Source organism: Nicotiana sylvestris, chromosome 1 (genome assembly GCF_000393655.2).
Source record: "Nicotiana sylvestris chromosome 1, ASM39365v2, whole genome shotgun sequence".
In the NCBI taxonomy this organism is placed as follows: domain Eukaryota; kingdom Viridiplantae; phylum Streptophyta; class Magnoliopsida; order Solanales; family Solanaceae; genus Nicotiana; species Nicotiana sylvestris.
In genome coordinates this window covers 177756596-177768650 of record NC_091057.1, presented here as the reverse complement: position 1 = coordinate 177768650, position 12055 = coordinate 177756596, and positions in this window count along the sequence as shown.

The window sequence follows — 12055 nt, the reverse complement described above, 5'->3', positions numbered from 1 at the left end:
AAAAACCCCGTGGAAAAAAATCTTAGTCAAGGAAAAAGAGTACACTAATAATGTACATTGCAAGTTGCTTCATTAAAAACCTTACTAGGAAAATTCCAGTGGGAAAAAAAACCCGAGCAAGGGAAAAAGAGTACAGTGCAGAGACTTGGGTATATCAGGACCAAAGAGTTCATCATCCTCTTATGGAGGTAAGAACAGATACTTAATCCGTATAGGAGAAGAACTATATCTTGCTAGTAAATTAACAAAAAATACTATGTCAGGCCTTGTAGCATTAGCAAGATATATTAGTGCACCAATTGCACTGAGATAGGGTACTTCAAGACCAAGGAGTTCCTCATCCTCTTCTGGAGGTCGGAACAAATCCTTATCCACTTCAAGTGATCGAACAACCATTGGTGTACTCAATGGGCACGCTTTGTCCATATAAAAGCATTTTAAGACCCGTTATGTATAGGCAAATTGATGGATAAAGATCACGTCTGCTAAATGTTCAATTTGCAGACTAAGACAAAGTTTTGTCTTTCCAAGATCTTTCTTCACAAATTCTTTCTTAAGATATTCAATTGCCTTTTGGAGCTCTTCTGGAGTTCCAACAACATTTATGTCATCAACATAAACAGCAAGTATATCAAATTCTGAATACATGGACAAATAACATTATATATGTAACTTTCTTTCAGCAAATATTCACTGAGGCGATAATATCACATATGCCCAGATTGCTTTAAACCGTACAAAGATCTTTATAATTTGATCGAGCACATTTTCTGAGACTTTGAATTATATGCTTCAAGCATTTTAAATCCTTCAGGGATCTTTATAGAGATTTAATCAAATCAGCCATATATGTTATGACTTGTATTTAAATGGCATGACATCTTCAGGTGCCTGGACTACAGGTCCGATCCTCACAATCTTTTACAATATTATGCACTATATTGTATCAAATATATCGTCGACGATTATTTTGTATCGGTTCGCAAGCAACATAACCTGTTGAGATCTCATCACTTTCTTTATTTTCAGGTACCTGAACTTCTTCAGGAGTTTCATGAAATATTATGTCGTGGTCTCTTCTAGAGTTTATTTCCTCCTTATTATGATCATTTTGATCATTAGCTCCTATCATTTTTCAAGAATTATTACCTTTGGAACCGATTGGTCTACCACGCTTCATGCGTACAGTAAACTTTGTCCTTCGGGGACTTTAATTTTAATAGGAGCATTTGCAGCTGAAATATGATATTTAATTTTGGATCAGCAAATGCTTCTGGCATTTTACTTGAATTATCTTCTAAGTGCGGATCATATTAATGATAATTCGATTCATATAGCATATTTTTCAGCTGTTTATTCCATCTCCCAAATGTTAGAAAAACTAACATATATCCCCAATCTTCTTTGGGAAACATATCTTTGTGCATTGTGGTAGAGAAATTAATCATATACCACATATCAAAAGATAGAAAAAATATTTGGTTTCTGATCCTAAACCAATTGTGAGGGGAGGACATATCATATGTTGTTGGTATGATGCATACAAGTGCTGGTATATGCAATTTAGAAAATCTTAGACCAACACATGAAACTTTATTCTCATAAGCAATGGTTTAGCCATTAATAAGAGGCATTCAATGCTAAACCAGCTTGGATATAAACCAGCATTATCAAGATGATCTGTCTTGATTTCATAATCTGAATGTTTTGCTCTTGGATACTAATATCAGAGTGCTTGGACCGCTGTGAGGGTGCTGTCTTCAGTCCACACAGGCGACCCGAGGTAGTCCTGCAGACGTTCGCGGGACTTGGCGTCACCTCCTATCTTTCCTTTATCCTGTTTCCTTTACTTATTTCAGAAACAATGTATCTTTTATCTTTCAGACTTTGTATGTAGTACTCTTAGACCGTCTGTGAAACTATGACACCAATTCTGGGTAGTCGATGCTCAAGCAGTTGTATTGAATACATATTCAGATATTTCATTGTTTTTCTTCCGCTTATTGTAAATTTTGTTGTCAATACATTATTGCTTCATAATTGTTAAAGAATATAAAATGGGTAAAAATGTAATTTGTTCAAACAGTCGGCTTGCCTAGCTCACATTAGTAGGCACCATCACGACTTCCGAGGGCGAAAAATCTAGGTCGTGACAAGTTGGTATTAGAGCTCTAGGCTACATGGGTCTCACAGTTCACAGACAAGCTTAGTAGAGTCTGAGGGATCGGTACGAAGATTTCTGTATTTATCCCTCATAGGCTACAGAGTTAGGAAAAACTTCACATTTATTCCTTCCTGTCGTGTGGTTTGGTTTCTCAATGCTAATTGAATTTCTACTCTGTTCTTTTGCAGATGACAAGAACATGCGCTTCCTCATCCACCAACCTGTAGCCCGAGCCCCCAGCAGCAAGTCCCACGAGAGGCAGAGGGCGAGGCCGAGGCCGTGCTAGAGGCCGAGCTCGGCCCAGAGCAGTGGCACCAGCGGCGAAGCCTCAAGTTGACTTTGATGATGAGGTTCCGGCCTCGATAGTCCCGGTGGGCCCAGCTCAGGTCCCATAGGGGTTCATTGCTACCTTAGTACTCCAGGATGCTTTGGTCCGTTTAGTGGGCCTTATGGAGAGTGTCACCCGGGCAGGCTTGCTTCCTCTAGCACCAACCGTCTCTCAGGCTAGAAGAGGAGCCCAGACTCCTGCTACTCGCACTCTAGAGCAGGTAGCTCCCCAGTTCCAGACTCCAACAGTTCAGCTAGTTGGAGCAGTTCAGCCGGGCGTGGTAACTTAGATCGGTGATGGAGCAGTTATGTTTGTCGACGCTTTGTGGAGGTTGGACAGGTTCACCAAGCTCTTCACTACTACTTTCAGCGGTGCATTTTCTGAGGATCCCCAGGATTATCTAGACAACTGTCATGACGTTCTCAGGAACATGGGGATAGTGGAGACCAATGGGGTCGATTTTGCTACTTTTTGCTTGTATGGATCCGCCAAGACTTGGTGGAGAGATTATTCATTGGCTAGACCAGCCGGATCACCGGCTTTGACTTGAGAGCAATTTACTCAGCTATTTCTGGAGGAGATAAATGTGCATGAATGTAGAACCCAGAGCTTATAATCATTTCTTCTCGAACATTACCATTGAAGTCCTCCGAACCCTTAACAACGGTTACAGAGGAAAATTCATATCCTTTGCTTCTGAACTTCTCTAAGCACCGTGCATTGTCTGAACAAGCAAGTTGCTTGGATCTCTTCATTATCCAAGGACCAGTCCTGGCACTGTCCGGCCAAGAAAAGGTAACAACAGAAGGCCCTCTTCCATTTGACGTGGTCATTATTTTCTGTGCTAAAAATCTATACTTTGGAGCACTTCCAGAGGTAATTTCGGCATTCTCTCCGGACAATGATGTAATTAAGTTGACATCAAGCTTTCCAAAATTCAAGTACAAAGAGCACAATGTAGCCACAAAATTCCGACTCTTAGAACTAGTAGCAGCACTCTTTTTAGTTGCATGACATGCTTTCTCCCCAGGAATTGATGGTGAAGATACATCAAGAGAAATAAACTGTTGCCAAGTGTAATAGCTCTTAAAACCATCATCATTTCCATAGGGGAAAGACAATATAATCCTAGCAGTTGGAAGAGATACAATGCCCCTGAAACTTTCCTGTTCTGAAATTCTTCTAGTGCTAGAGCAAAGCTTAGTCCTTCCAATCCCTTTGGATGAATCCATATGCCTATGCTCACGGGCCAGAGTGCCAGTCTTTTCAATAGGCCGAGGTAGGGGCAGAGCTCGGCCCAGAGCAGTGGCACCAGCGGCGGAGCCTCAGGTTGACTTTGATGATGAGGTTCCGGCCTCGACAGTCCCGGTGGGCCCAGCTCAGGTCCCATAGGGGTTCATCGCTACCCCAGTACTCCAGGATGCTCTAGTCCGTTTAGTAGGCCTTATGGAGAGTGTCACTCGGGCAGGCTTGCTTCCTGTAACACCAGCCGTGTCTCAGGATAGAAGAGGAGACCAGACTCCTTCTACTCGCACTCTGGAGCAGGTAGCTCCCCAGTTCCAGACTCCAGCAGTTCAGCCGGGCGTGGTAACTTAGATCGGTGATAGAGCAGTTATGTCTGTCGACGCTTTGTGGAGGTTGGACAGGTTCACCAAGCTCTTCACTTCTACTTTCAGGGTGCATCTTCTAAGGATCCTCAGGATTATCTAGACAACTGTCATGACGTTCTCAGGAACATAGGGATAGTGGAGACCAATGGGGTCGATTTTGCTATTTTTCGCTTGTATAGATCCGCCAAGACTTGGTGGAGAGATTATTATTTGGCTAGACCAACCGAATCACTGGCTTTGACTTGAGAGCAGTTTACTCAGCTATTTCTGGAGAAGTTTCTCCCCATCACTCAGAAAGAGATCTATCGGAGGCAGTTTGAGCGTCTCTAGCAGGGTTCTATGACTGTTACTCTTTATGAGACCAGATTCATCGACTTGGCTCGTCATGCTCTTGTTATACTTCCCACCAAGAGAGAGAGGGAGAGAGAGAGAGAGAGAGAGAGAGAGAGGGGGGGGTGAGGAAGTTCATTGAGGGACTTATCCAGCCTATTCGACTTCAAATAGTCAAGGAGACGGTGAGTGAGATTTCCTTTCAGGAGGCGGCCAATATGGCCAGGAGAGTTGAAATGGTTCTATCGCAGGGAGGTAGTCAAGGGTCTAACAAGAGGCCTCGTCATTCAGGCAGATTCAGTGGTACCTCGTTTGGAGGTAGGGATTCGTATGGTAGAGGCCATCCTCCTAGGCCTTTTCAGTCAGCACTTCAGGTTTCTCACGGTGCTTCAGGTGGTCGTGGTTCTCATATGCAATATTCTGATCAGTAGTCCTACAGTGCACCAACTCCTATCAGTGCACCGCCGTTTCAGAGTTTCCAGGGTCATCAGCCCCAGCAACCAAGGGCTTGTTTTACTTGTGGCGACACGTTTCACATTGCTAGATATTGCCCTCGAGCACCTAGCAGTTCTCAGCAACAGGGTTTCTGTGCTATGGTTCAGGCACCAGGTATTCCACCACCCACTCGGCCAGCTAGGGGTGGGGGTAGAGGTGCTAGAGGTGGAGGTAGAGGTATTAGAGGTATAGGTCAGACAGTTAGAGGTGGAGGCCAGCCAGTAGTAGGTCGTCCCAGAGATGTAGTTCAGGGTGGTGGGCCACAGCCCCGATGTTATGCTCTTCCAGCCTGGCTCGCAAATGCGAGGGCTGAGTCGCAAATGCGAAACAACCCAGGCCAGCCCTTCCTCGCAAAGGCGAGTTTTTCCTTTGCAAATGCGATGCTCCCCATTTGGGCCTGTTATCGCAAATGAGACTATTTGTTCGCAATTCCGACTTTGTAAATGCGAAAATTGCTTCGCAAATGCGAGCTTAACAGAGCCTGGGTTCACAATTGTGAACCCTGATCGCAATTGCGATACCTGCAACCTGTAAGTTCATAACTTAGACGCATTTTCAACCATTTTTCACATCTTTTCAAGACATAAACTCTCTAGGGCGATTTTTCAAAGGCAACTTCTCTTCATAATCGACTGTAAGTGATTTCTAACTAGTTTTCTTCAATCTTTGACATCTTTTCGCATGATTTCAACTCAAAATCAATGATTTTCATGGGGGAAATTGGGTGTTTTGGGTAGATTCTAGGTTTTTCAAAAATTGGGGATTTGGACCTCGATTTGAGGTCCGATTTCAAAACAAATTATATATTTGGGTTCATGAGGGAATAGGTAATCGGATTTTAGTTCGAACCTCGGGGTTTGACCCTGTGGGCTCGGGGGCAATTTTTGACTTTTTGAGTAAAAATTTGGAAAACATATTTTCATGCATTAGAATTGATTCATTTAGCGTTTATTAATGTAATTAAATAACTTGTGGCTAGATACGAGCAAATTGGTGGTGGAATCAAGAAGTAAAGCGATAGTAGAGACTTGAATTGTGTTCGTGGCATCGAGGGAAGTGTTTGGTCTAACCTTAGCTTGAGGGATTAGGAGTCGTGTCTTATTTGCTACGTGTTAATTGTGGAGTACGACGTATAGGCATGGTGATGAGTATCTATATGTCGGTGTCAAGCATGCCCGTGAGTTTTATATTGTAATTGTTATGATTCCGTTGTGGTTTATTGCGCTTCACATGTTATTATCATTATTGTTCCCTTGTCGGAATATTATTATCATTATTGTTCCTTTGCCGGGATGTTATTGTCATATTATTATTCCCTTGCCGGGATGTTTGTTTGATATTATTGATTCCTTGCCGTGATCCTTTTTTTATTGGTGTTGACCAAAAGAAATGGGAACAGGTTGCACGCCTGCAACGGTAATATGTGAAATGGGAGCGGGTTACATGCCTGCAACGGTAATATGTGAAATGGGAATGGGTTACACGCCTACAACGGTAATATATGAAATGGGATCGGGTTGCACGCTTGTAACAGTATTACGTGTGTGCCTGTTTCTTCTATTTCCTTATTTTTGTTGGTAATTGATTTATGGCATTCCTTATATCTCTCTACTGTTGTTTTGTTGTTACCTGTTATTCCCCGCAGCATGTTTCCCCCGCCCAATTTTAATTATAATTATCTGCTTTTATTTTCGCTGTATATGATTTAACTGCACAAGTTTATTTGGTAGTCTGATCCTAGCCTCATCACTACTTCGCCGAGGTTAGTCTAGGCACTTACCAGCACATGGGGTCGGTTGTGCTGATATTACACTCTGCACTGTGTGCAGATACTGATATCGGAGCGCTTGGACCGCAATGAGGGTGCTGTCTTCAGTCCACATAGGCGACCCGAGGTAGTCCTGCAGACGTCCGCGGGCCTTGGCGTCACCTCCTATCTTTCCTTTATCCTGTTTCCTTTACTTATTTCAGAAACATTATATCTTTTATCTTTCAGACTTTGTATGTAGTACTCTTAGAGCGTTTGTGAAACCGTGACACCAGTTCTGGGTAATCGACGCTCAAGCAGTTGTATTGGATACATAGTCAGATAGTTCATTGCTTTTCTTCCGCTTATTGTAAATTCCGCTGTCTATACGTTATTGCTTCATAATTGTTAAAGAATATAAAATGGGTAAAAAAGATAATTTGTTCAAACAGTCGGCTTGCCTAGCTCACATTAGTAGGCGTCATCACGACTCCCGAGGGTGGAAAATCCGGATCGTGACAACTTGACAAATGTTGATTATTTTTGAATGACCAATCCAAAAACTGGCTAGCCCGTACTATTTTAACTACGTCTCCTCATCGCTTTCTTTTCAGCAGATTCAAACTCCTATTATATTTTGCAATTTTGTACATGCAATGTACATACGTAAAAATACAGTGTAAGTTTACTGAAGTCATATGAATATCTGACACAACTAATGAAACCAATTCTGGTCAAGCTAAAAGCAAGCTTATTTCGAGAATTGATTTTTTCAAAAGTACTTGTGAAAAAGAGCAGTTTGGCTAATAAATTTGAAAAGTACTTTTTAGCAGTAATTAGTGTTGGCCAAACTTTTAAAAAGTACTTCTAAATATATTTTTCTCAAAAATACTTATGGAAAGAAGTTACTTTTTTCTATTTCTCCAAAACTAATTCTCAAGAGGACTAAAAGATTGGCCAAACACTTCAACTTTGAAATAAAGACACTTTTTTAAAAAAGAAAAAGGAATATTTTTGGAGAAGCTTGGCCAAACAAGCTAGTAATATATTGTTTTTCACCTCATAGAGATGTAGATGAAAATTTATAGCCTGTTTGGCCAAGTTGCAAAAATTAGCTTATTTTGAGAAGTGCTTTTCTCAAAAGTACTTTTGGTGAAAAGCAGTTTGTGTTTGGCTAATTAAATTGAAAAGCACTAAGTTTTAAAAAACTACTTCTAAGTGTATTTTTCTCAAAAGTACTTTTCAAAAAAGTGTTTTTGGAGAGAAACTACTTTTTTCTGCTTCTGCTTTTCCCCAAAGCACTTTTTTTCCTTTCAAAAGCTTGATCAAACATATTAATTTTAGAAAAAAAAGGACTTTTGACTAAAAAACATTACTTTTGCCTAAGAAAAGCTTGGCCAAACATGCTTTAAATCCACTGCCAAAGAAGAGTCATCTGATTAGAGCTGCTGAAAAGCATATGAGATGTGCTATTGGCCCAAACAACAGATACCTAACAAAGGTGTGACTGTGAGAACCCAAAGTAATGCTGAAGCAGCCAGCAGGGGTAGAGCTAGGTTCAGGCAAGCAATGGCGGATCTAGAGGCAATGGTACGGGTTATCGGGAACCCAATAACTTTTGCCAAGATCTTGTATGTATATTAAAAATTTATAAATATTTGACCGTGAATCTAGTTATTAACTTGAGATTGCTATAGGAATCCATAAACTTCAAATGATCAGCCTCTGCACGCAAGAGGTTTAAGTGACATTAATGGGCGTTGAATCCACTTGACACGAGGAACCCAAGATTCTAATACAGCCCAAAAGGAGTTCAAAATTTGCTTTAAGTAATAGGTTCAAAACTTAGGTGCGACATTAATTTGGTTTTTTAAAAAATCCTAAATTCTTGAAACTTTTGTTGCCAACACAAAATATACTTATACCTTAAAATAAAAAATTTCTACCCAAACAAACACTATTAGCCAAAAAAGCATGTTGTTATTCTATTGCTGCAAAAGTTTCCAAATTATAAGGGCTGCATATGACCTCCCCAAGATGTTATGGAGGTACAAAGTGCATTTAATCTTTAACTACCCATTTCTACGTATATCTTTTTGCCTACTAAGCTAATCCATTGGGGATCTGAAAAGCACAAGGACTCTGCAAAAAGGTGGTCAACACACAACTATGCATAACATGTGAAGCACATTACAGTAGATTACTACTACTATTACAACCACTAAATTGGCAACCTTAAGAATCAAGTTTTGATAATCTTTTTCCTTTTCTAAGGCACGCCATTATCCCTATATAGTAATACTTCACTATAAAAGTCAAGTTTTTTCAGAACCAATTTTTATGTTATGTTATAATATATGCAGAGGCGGATTTAGGATTGAAGATGGCGGGTGCCATAATTTTCTTTAATGTATATCTTGTAATGACTAATACGAAATTTGTTAGGAACTTTTATTCGATTTTTTTGAGTTTATTCGTGTCAACCTAATAAGTAATTTTTATTTGTAAATATAAAAATTACATCTCGGATATAAAAAACAAATGTAATTAGTATTTTAAATAAGGAATCACACCTTTATTATAACAACACAAGTAAAACTAACATTTTTACTAGAAAATCACATCCTTTTCTATATATTAAAAATAAATTTATACAAGTAAGATAACATCTTCAATAAGGGAATTACATCAACCAGAATAAGAAAATTTAAAAAAATCTCTTCAATAGATAAATTATACCCCATAAGTATAAAGTTAAAATAACTACAAGTTCCCAAAAATCAATATCATAAATCCTTTTTTTAAGCAATGCTTATGAAATTTTCATCATAATTTAATAGTCAAGAAATTTAAATTATATTTAATAACCATAGAATAACAAATTTTGTATAATATAATAAAAAAGATGATTTTTTTATCTCAATCCAAAACTCTCATCAAGACCCAAGTTTTTCGGATTTGAAAGAAGAAAACTCATAAATTTAAAATTAAGAAGAATGCTTCTTTTATATAATTTTAAAGTTTTAGAGTCTCCTTTTTGAGTGTTCTTGCTAGAGATCATATAGAAAACAATAGAATAGAGAAAAGAAAAATAAAACGACAAATAAAAATTGGAGGGTAATCGAAAAGAAAAATCATTGGGACAAATAAAAATAAAAATCACAAAGAAAAGGAAAAGTCGGATAAGGTTCAAGATAAATTCCAACTTGAATTTTATACATGGAAAAAGCTTTCAAAAAGATCTACCAGCCATGACATCTTTGTCTAGTTTACGGCTGTGGGTGGCAGAATCAGATATTGAACCTAGTTTAATTTTTTTTAAATATAGGTATATAATTTTTTGATCATCTTAGCAGGTGCCATGCCACCCCTTCTTAAAGGGTGGATCGGCCACTGTATATGTTCTATATAACAACACTTCGTTATAATATTCAAAAATATTTGGAACAAACGAGACTGTTATACTTACAAAGGCAAAGCTAGGATTTATAACGGCAATTTTATTGACTAATAATTGGGTTCTAAGTCGAATATTTTTAACACAAATACACTATTCGATCAAAAGCAAGTAACTTCAGCCGAACTCGTATCCAAACTTCTACCTCCGCCTAGCTCTTTAGATACTGAAATCTCTATAGTCAGTAGCACTCTGTAAAAGTTGTGCCGACAAATGAAACCATTAAAATTAAGATCATATTGATAAGGTGGTTGCCGTAATTACAATTTTGTACAGCACAACAAGATTGGAGTTATCTCCTTAGGCCTAACTGGCATAGCACATGTTCTCGTGAACTTTTCTGCTTTGAATTCTTAGAGAGTCATAAGAAGAGTAAGACTTGTTTAGGTATTTCATTGACTAATGTAATTAATATTATGTACAGAAAAGGTAAAAGAAAAATAAAGATTCCAATTTCATCTCACATGGTTTATCTTCATCAAAAAGGTATTTCAGGTGGAATCTTTGAATGGATGCTTAACAGGTGGCTGATTTCTTAGACACAAATTGTGATAGAAAAAGCTTTCGAGATTATTAAGAGAGGTTTGGTTCAATGGCTATGTGGTCTCCCATATGGTGAACAAATTTTGTCTTTTTACTCGTAAAATATAAGAATGCCCTATTATGTAATATGTTTATTTTCTCGCTACCACGATTAGCAAAGTCTGATCAACTTCCTCTCTCCAAGCCGTTCACAACTTAAATAATACTCCATCCATCTGAAATTATTTGTTATCTTTCTCTTTTGTCCGCCCTTTAAGAAAACATTAATTAGAAAAAGTTTGAACTATTTTAGTATTATTTATATCTTAAGATATAATCTTTCTTCATTAAATATATATTTACTCTATTCATATGTTATCGTCATCTTCAAGAACAATTATAATTAAATATAAAATGAGAAAAATAATTAATTTTATCTTGAACTTCCAAAATGACAAACAATTTGAGACAATCATTTTTAAAAATTACGATAGATAATTTGAGACGGAAGGTATACATAGTAACTATTTACATTAAATTGTTTAATTTGATGTAAATACTAAATATAAGTGATGGAGTAATTAGTATTTCCTGAATTGAGTGCTCAGCATATTGAAATTCTTTTAGCGTATCAAGGATTTTATTTTTATTTTTATTTTTGCATGTCAAAACGGAGAGAAATGACTAAGAGGCTCTCTAATGAAGATAAGAATAGGTTAATGCCAACTCATATTTAGTCTGTCTTCCCTATATTACGGCCACAAAAATGGGGTCCTACAAATTTAACCATGATTCGTTCATATAGTCTCACCATTAAGAAGTCAATCTGAGTGATGTTAGATTCATTTCTGATGACATGTTATATTGTACTGATCAAGAACTTAGGTGGCTTTTCGAAATTATGAAAAACAAACAAAATGGAAATATATTTAAAGTGAATACCTTCCCAGAAAGTCATAATGAATCCATAATAAGAGGGGTAACATTAACAATTGTGGAAAAAGCCAGAAGCAACGGAGAAAAATGAATCTCAAACGTAGAAATTAAGCATTACCAGCTTGAGATTAACTGGCTGCGAATGAAAGTTAATAGGTTTTATCTGGATCAACCATGCAAACTCCAGAGCATACAAAGGCGGATCCAAAATTTATAATATTTGTTGATATTCTAGTAATTTTTCACATGTATATTTATTCGCGTTTAAAATAATGGATTCAATTGAACCCATCAAATGTATGGTGCATCCTCCCTATGTTAGGACCGGAAAAACCAGGTATCATGCGGAAGCTAGCAAAGCAAACGTTGAACGACGATAAATCACGCAACAAAGAGAAATATACCAAAAGAGATACAAACATATAACGTGGTTATGTCAATTGACCTACGTCCACAACGGAGATGA